Below are 6,110 nucleotides of genomic sequence, written 5' to 3'. Positions count from 1 at the left end.
TCACTGTTGTAATACAATTCCCACACCGATATTTTATTCTGAGGGGAGTTTACCGGATATGTGGTACGCTAAACAATTATGCTTACAACTTTATTAGAAGAAAATAAAATGCTACTGAGTAAATACTATAATCAAGACTAAGCCCAAAATCCCTCCTTTACTCCTGTGTGAACTCATACATTTGAGTTATAGAGTATTAATGCCTATACTCACCTTGTTGACTTCGTCTCCGTTTACTCCGATATTTACTGTCTTTTAAAAGTGAGGACACAATGTGACGGGCCTTTTTTCCATATTTCTTCATCAGTACTGACACAATGTCTTTCACTCCCATCATCTCAACACTCTTATCATCCATCTTCCTACACAGATGGTGTCGAAATCGTCTGAACTTCTTCGACTTCAACATTTTCAGTTTGGCCCGGACCTCTGCTTTGACCCGTTTGTAAATATCCTTTCCTGCTGACATCTGAAGACAAACACAATAAATACAAATCATTTAGAGTGCATGCACAGTCTGGTTCACAGGACCTTTCAATCCCCCATGAACATAAACATATTACTGTCAGTGGTAGACTACAGTAAAGCCCGACAACTATTAAAGCATTAGTTGGGTCGGTGATGACTGTATTAGTTGGGTCGGTGATGACGGTATTAGTTGGGTCGGTGATCATAACACAGACTGATGTCCACATTTTTGTTTTTTTTGCCAGATCAAAGCATTATTTGTTCCGATGTCATTTTAACTGAAAAATGTAAGGTCGTAACACTGACGTGAGATGTGTGCACAACTGTCTTGATTAACTAGCACTTGTATTTCGCCTTGCCAGCCTCGCCCTAATGTGGATGCTAGCAAGCATGCTAGGTATGGCTAGTTATCAATAGCCAATCCAGTAGCTGCTGGATGCTAAAGTGAGCTTCAATTGGTCAATAGCGCCACGATATTGGCAAAGTATTTACATAGAGTTCAGCTTTCCCCAACTTTGGTCCCACCCTGTTCACATCACCCAACGGTCCTCCCCCCGCTTCACTTCCCTCCATTGAAAATGAATGGGGCGACGAAACAACGTAAAGCGTCCACATATTTAGAGTCTACAGACTGAGACCACCATCAGAAGGGGATGCAATGCCAGAACACGCACCTCAACAAAATTCCCAACAAAGTCTGTATACAAGTCCTTTATTCTATTGAAATGGGTTGACAGTTGGAGAAATGGTTTGAGAATCCTAAAAAAGACGACCTATGAAAGCCAACGGTCTGATATTCTAGAACACTGCTGTGCATATGGTACATGTTTAAAAGGCTCTGCATGGTCAAGCCGACCTCTGCATTGGCAGTGCAGCATCCATACTTCTTGCTCTTCCCGGAGCAGCAGAGCTGTTGTGAATGAAGTGAATGAAGTTGTGAGGGAAGTGAAGTTTGTGTTTATACAAGATCTCCCGCCCCCACCTACTGTCAACCAATCATGTCAATGCTGAGCTATACAGAGCCCTCGGCATTGTTACAAAATTTGGGAGGTGCACAGCAATGCGGTACAGAGCTCAATTTGGCCTCTACGTGCCTTTGGAGGCTCCACAATTGTGTCACCCTCCATACGGAGCCTCCGATCACATTTTCAGATCAATCTGATGTCTGCATTGGACTTGCAGCATTTACAGTGATATGGCCTCTGCAGAAGTCAGGGCATTCATACTTCTTGTGCTTCGCCTTGCAGATCTGTTGTGAAGGAAGTTGTCAAGGAAGTGAGTTTGTGTTTATAGAGGTCCGCACGCCCCTCATCTGGCATCAACCAATAATGTCAATGTGGAGCTATACCGAGCCCTCCACATTGTTACAAAATTTGAGAGGCGCCTGCACAGTGATACTATGCTCAAATTGGCCTCTGCGTGCCTCTGGAAGCTACAAAATTGCATCACACCATCAAATCACATTAAAGATAAAGCATAAATTGGATTACTCATGCCATTTATCTGGATAGGCAGAGACGTATGAATTACTTCTGTGATTTAATGGGATGTAAACATTTTAATGTAATTACAGCAACTATTTAAAACCTAATGAAGTGTAATTTCATATCAGTTGTTCATTGAGGAGCCACTTTTATTATTTCCCCCTCCTACCAGAAATGGGCGTGTCGACGGAAGTGAAGATTTGAGAGCCAGGGCTTTTGAAATGGCGGCAAACTCTGATCGGATGCTGAATCTCAATGTCTTGGAGTGCACTGGAGAATGTAGCCTGCAGCAGCCTCATATTCTGAACCAAATCAACTATGCTTTTAGGACTACTCTAATGGACAGTTCAAGCGAGTCTCAGAAGCCTTGTACACGTTTTAATGTCGACTAATGGAACTAAAGGATTCACTTCAATGAAGAGTTGTTCAATCCCTGCGACATTTCACTTGACCGTTTCGTAGGCGATAGCAACAATAATCCATTGATAAATCAAGTATTAACTCGAATCCAAACATAATCCTCACACTAGCGCACAGAAATTACCACAAACAAGACTAAATAAACAAATAGTCTAGTATTACTGTAGCTTGTAGGCTACTAACAGTGCACCATTCGCGTCAAATGCAAGGATAGTGGTAGTTGCATTCTTACAGCCCATGCAATTCAGACAGTAGCCTATATTAACGACAAAAAGTCATTTTATTGTCATACATAAAAGGGTTAGCAACCTACCTTCAGATTTGATGATTTCTCAAATCGTTTGCCTCTGCTGCTGTTTCACTCAACGAAAAAATGTCCATTCACATGATTGTCTGTCTGCGTGGTTTTCTCTTCAACTGTCTCAACTAAATACCAAATCAATTGGCTTAAAGTAATAAAAACGTACTGTGGCTACATAATTCTACGGAAAAGGACATGCGTTTTATGGTTTCTTTCTGCAGAAAACAATGGTAACGTGTCGCCTTCGGTTTCAATAGAACTGCCTCCTCGTTGTGGGTGGAGTGTGAAAGTCAGTCCCTCCCTTCCCTCATTCTCAGAAATGTGCATTTAATAAGTAATACATTTGTTCCCCGTCGAAAGCAGGCTTTTAAAAAAATATAAAAGTATGTATGTATATATATATATATATATATATATATAGTGTAAAGACCCTGCCGCATGAGCATGCTTTTTGCGGCACAGTCGATAGTGCGCCGGACCTCGGGCTCAAAGGTCGAGGGCTCGAGACCTTGTACCTTGTCAGCTCGGGGATTTGAACTTGCAACCTTTCGGTTACTCAACACTCTAACCACTAGGCTACCCTGCTGCCCCATACTTTGGTGCGAAAAGTGCAAATCAATCCCAGAACAACAACACCAAAGGACCTTGTGAAGATGCTGGAGGAAACAGGTACAAATGTATGTATACCCACAGTAAAACGAGTCCTATATTGACATAACCTGAAAGGCCACTCAGCAAGGAAGAAGCCACTGCTCCAAAACCGCTATAAAAAAGCCAGATTACAGTTTGCAACTGCACATGGGGACAAAGATCGTACTTTTTGGAGAAATGTCCTCAGGTCTGATGAAACAGATATAGAACTGTTTGGCCATAATGACCAACTTTATGTTTGGAGGAAAAAGGGGGAGGCTTGTAAGCCGAAGAACACCATCCCAACCGTGAAGCACAGGGTGGTAGCATCATGTTGTGGGGGTGCTTTGCTGCAGGAGAGACTGGTGCACTTCACAAAATAAATGGCATGGAAAATTATGTGGATATATTGAAGCAACATCTCAAGACATCAGTCAGGAAGTTAAAGCTTGGTCGCAAATGGGTCTTCCAAATGGACGATGACCCCAAGCATACTTCCAAAGTTGTGGCAAAATGGTTTAAGGACAACAGAGTCAAGGTATTGGAGTGGCCATCACAAAGCCCTGACCTCAATCCTATAGAAAATTTGTGGGCAGAACTGAAAAAAACGTGTGCGAGTAAGGAGGCCTACAAACCTGACTCCTTTACACCAGCTCTGTCAGAAGGATTTTTCCAAAAGTTTCCAAACTTATTGTGGGAAGCTTGTGGAAGGCTACACGAAACGTTTGACCCAAATTAAACAATTTAAAGGCAATGCTACCAAATACTAATTGAGTGTATGTAAACTTCTGACCCACTGGGAATGTGATGAAAGAAAGAAATGCTGAAATAAACCACTCTATTATTCTGACACTCACATTCTTAAAATGAAGTGGTGATCCTAACTGACCTAAAACAGGGAATTTTTACCAGGATTAAATGTCAGTAATTGTGAAAAACAAAGTTTAAATGTATTTGGCTAAGGTATATGTAAACTTCCCACTTCAACTGTATATATAAGACTAGGTCTTAACCAAATAGGCCTATCTTTAATATGCTGCCCTACCTTGTCACACACAACAGAACTGATTGTCTCGAATGCATTAAGAAGGAAAGAAATTCCACAAATTAACAAGGCACACCTGTTAATTGAAATGCATCCCAAGTGACTACCTCATGAAGCTGGTTAAGAGAATGCCAAGAGTGTGCAAAGCTTTCATCAAGGAAAAGGGTGGCTACTTTGAAGAATCTACAATATACAATTAGTTTAACACTTTTTTTGGTTACTATATGATTCCATGTGTTATTTCATAGTTTTGATGTCTTCACTATTATTCTACAATGTAGAAAATAGTCAAAATAAAGAAAAAATCCCTTGAATGAGTGTCAAAATGTTCAAAAATTATTTAGTATGGTCAGGGCGTGAGTTGGGGTGGGCAGTCTATGTTTGTTTTTCTATGATTTTGGGTATTTCTATGTTTCGGCCTAGTATGGTTCTCAATCAGAGGCAGGTGTCATTAGTTGTCTCTGATTGAGAATCATACTTAGGTAGCCTGGGTTTCACTGTGTGTTTGTGGGTGATTGTTCCTGTCTCTGTGTTTGCACCAGATAGGGCTGTTTAGGTTTTCATGGTTCTTGTTTTGTTAGTTTGTTCATGTGGAGTTGCTTTATTAAAGAACCATGAAAAGAAACCATGCTGCATTTTGGTCCGCCTCTCCTTCACCGCAAGAAAACCGTTATAGAATCACCCACCACAACAGGACCAAACCTTTAACTGCGGCGTGGTAACGGGCAGCAGCAGGAGCAGCGCGATAAAGACTTCTGGACTTGGGAAGAAATCCTCGACGGGAGAGGACCCTGGGCAAAACCAGGGGAGTGTCGCCATCCCAAAGAAGAGCTGGAGGCGGCGAAGGCAGAGAGGCGCTGATATGAGGAGGCAGCACGGCGGCGTGGATGGAAGCCCGAGAGTCAGCCCCAAAAATTTCTTGGGGGTGGCACACAGGAAGTGTGGCGAAGCCAGGTAGGAGACCTGCGCCAACTTCCTGTGCTTACCGGGGGCGAGAGAGACCGGGCAGGCACCGTGTTATGCTGTGGAGCGCACGGTGTCCCCAGTGCGGGTGCGGTACATACCAGCTCCGCGTATCGGCCGGGCTAGAGTGAGCATTGAGCCAAGTGCCATGAAGCCGGCTCTACGCATCTGGTCTCCAGTGCGTCTCCTTGGGCCGGCTTACATGGCACCAACCTTGCGCATGGTGTCCCCGGTTGCCTGCATAGCCCAGTGCGGGCTATTCCACCTCGCCGCACTGGCAGGGCGACCGGGACCATTCAACCGGGTAAGGTTGGGCAGGCTCGGTGCTCAAGAGCTCCAGTGCGCCTGCACGGTCCGGTCTATCTGGTACCACCTCCACGCACCAGCCCTCCGGTGGCAGCCCCCCGCACCAGGCTGTCTCTCCGTCTCATCCCTACAGGTGCTCCCGCCTTTCCAGCGCTGCCGGAGCCTTCCTCCTGTCCAGCGCTGCCGGAGCCTTCCTCCTGTCCAGCGCTGCCGGAGCCTTCCTCCTGTCCAGCGCTGCCGGAGCCTTTGTCCAGCGCTGCCGGAGCCTTCCCCCTGTCCAGCGCTGCCGGAGCCTTCCCCTGTCCAGCGCTGCCGGAGCCTTCCTCCTGTCCAGCGCTGCCGGAGCCTTCCTCCTGTCCAGCGCTGCCGGAGTCTCCCGCCTGTTCGGCGCTGCCAGAGCTCCCGCCCCTCAGTCCAGAGGCGCTAGAGCCCCTCATTCCAGAGGCGCCAGAGCTACTCAGTCCAGCGCTGCCAGAGCCTTCCTCTCCAGCGT

The 6,110-nt window shown here is 45.3% G+C and overlaps 1 long non-coding RNA gene across 1 annotated transcript; it reads right to left on the bottom strand.

The window, feature by feature from the left end:
• Positions 1-208: 208 nt before the first annotated feature.
• Positions 209-2,974, bottom strand: LOC121843801. The gene is made up of 2 exons (XR_006081746.1): positions 2,686-2,974; positions 209-469 (listed from the first exon to the last, which is right to left on the bottom strand). It is a non-coding gene; the product is annotated as an uncharacterized LOC121843801 (long non-coding RNA).
• Positions 2,975-6,110: the final 3,136 nt, after the last annotated feature.

The sequence above is a fragment of the Oncorhynchus tshawytscha genome, unplaced genomic scaffold (assembly GCF_018296145.1).
Source record: "Oncorhynchus tshawytscha isolate Ot180627B unplaced genomic scaffold, Otsh_v2.0 Un_contig_14823_pilon_pilon, whole genome shotgun sequence".
Lineage (NCBI taxonomy): Eukaryota > Metazoa > Chordata > Actinopteri > Salmoniformes > Salmonidae > Oncorhynchus > Oncorhynchus tshawytscha.
Note: the sequence above shows the minus strand (reverse complement) of the source record. Positions and strands in the feature narration are given on the sequence as shown.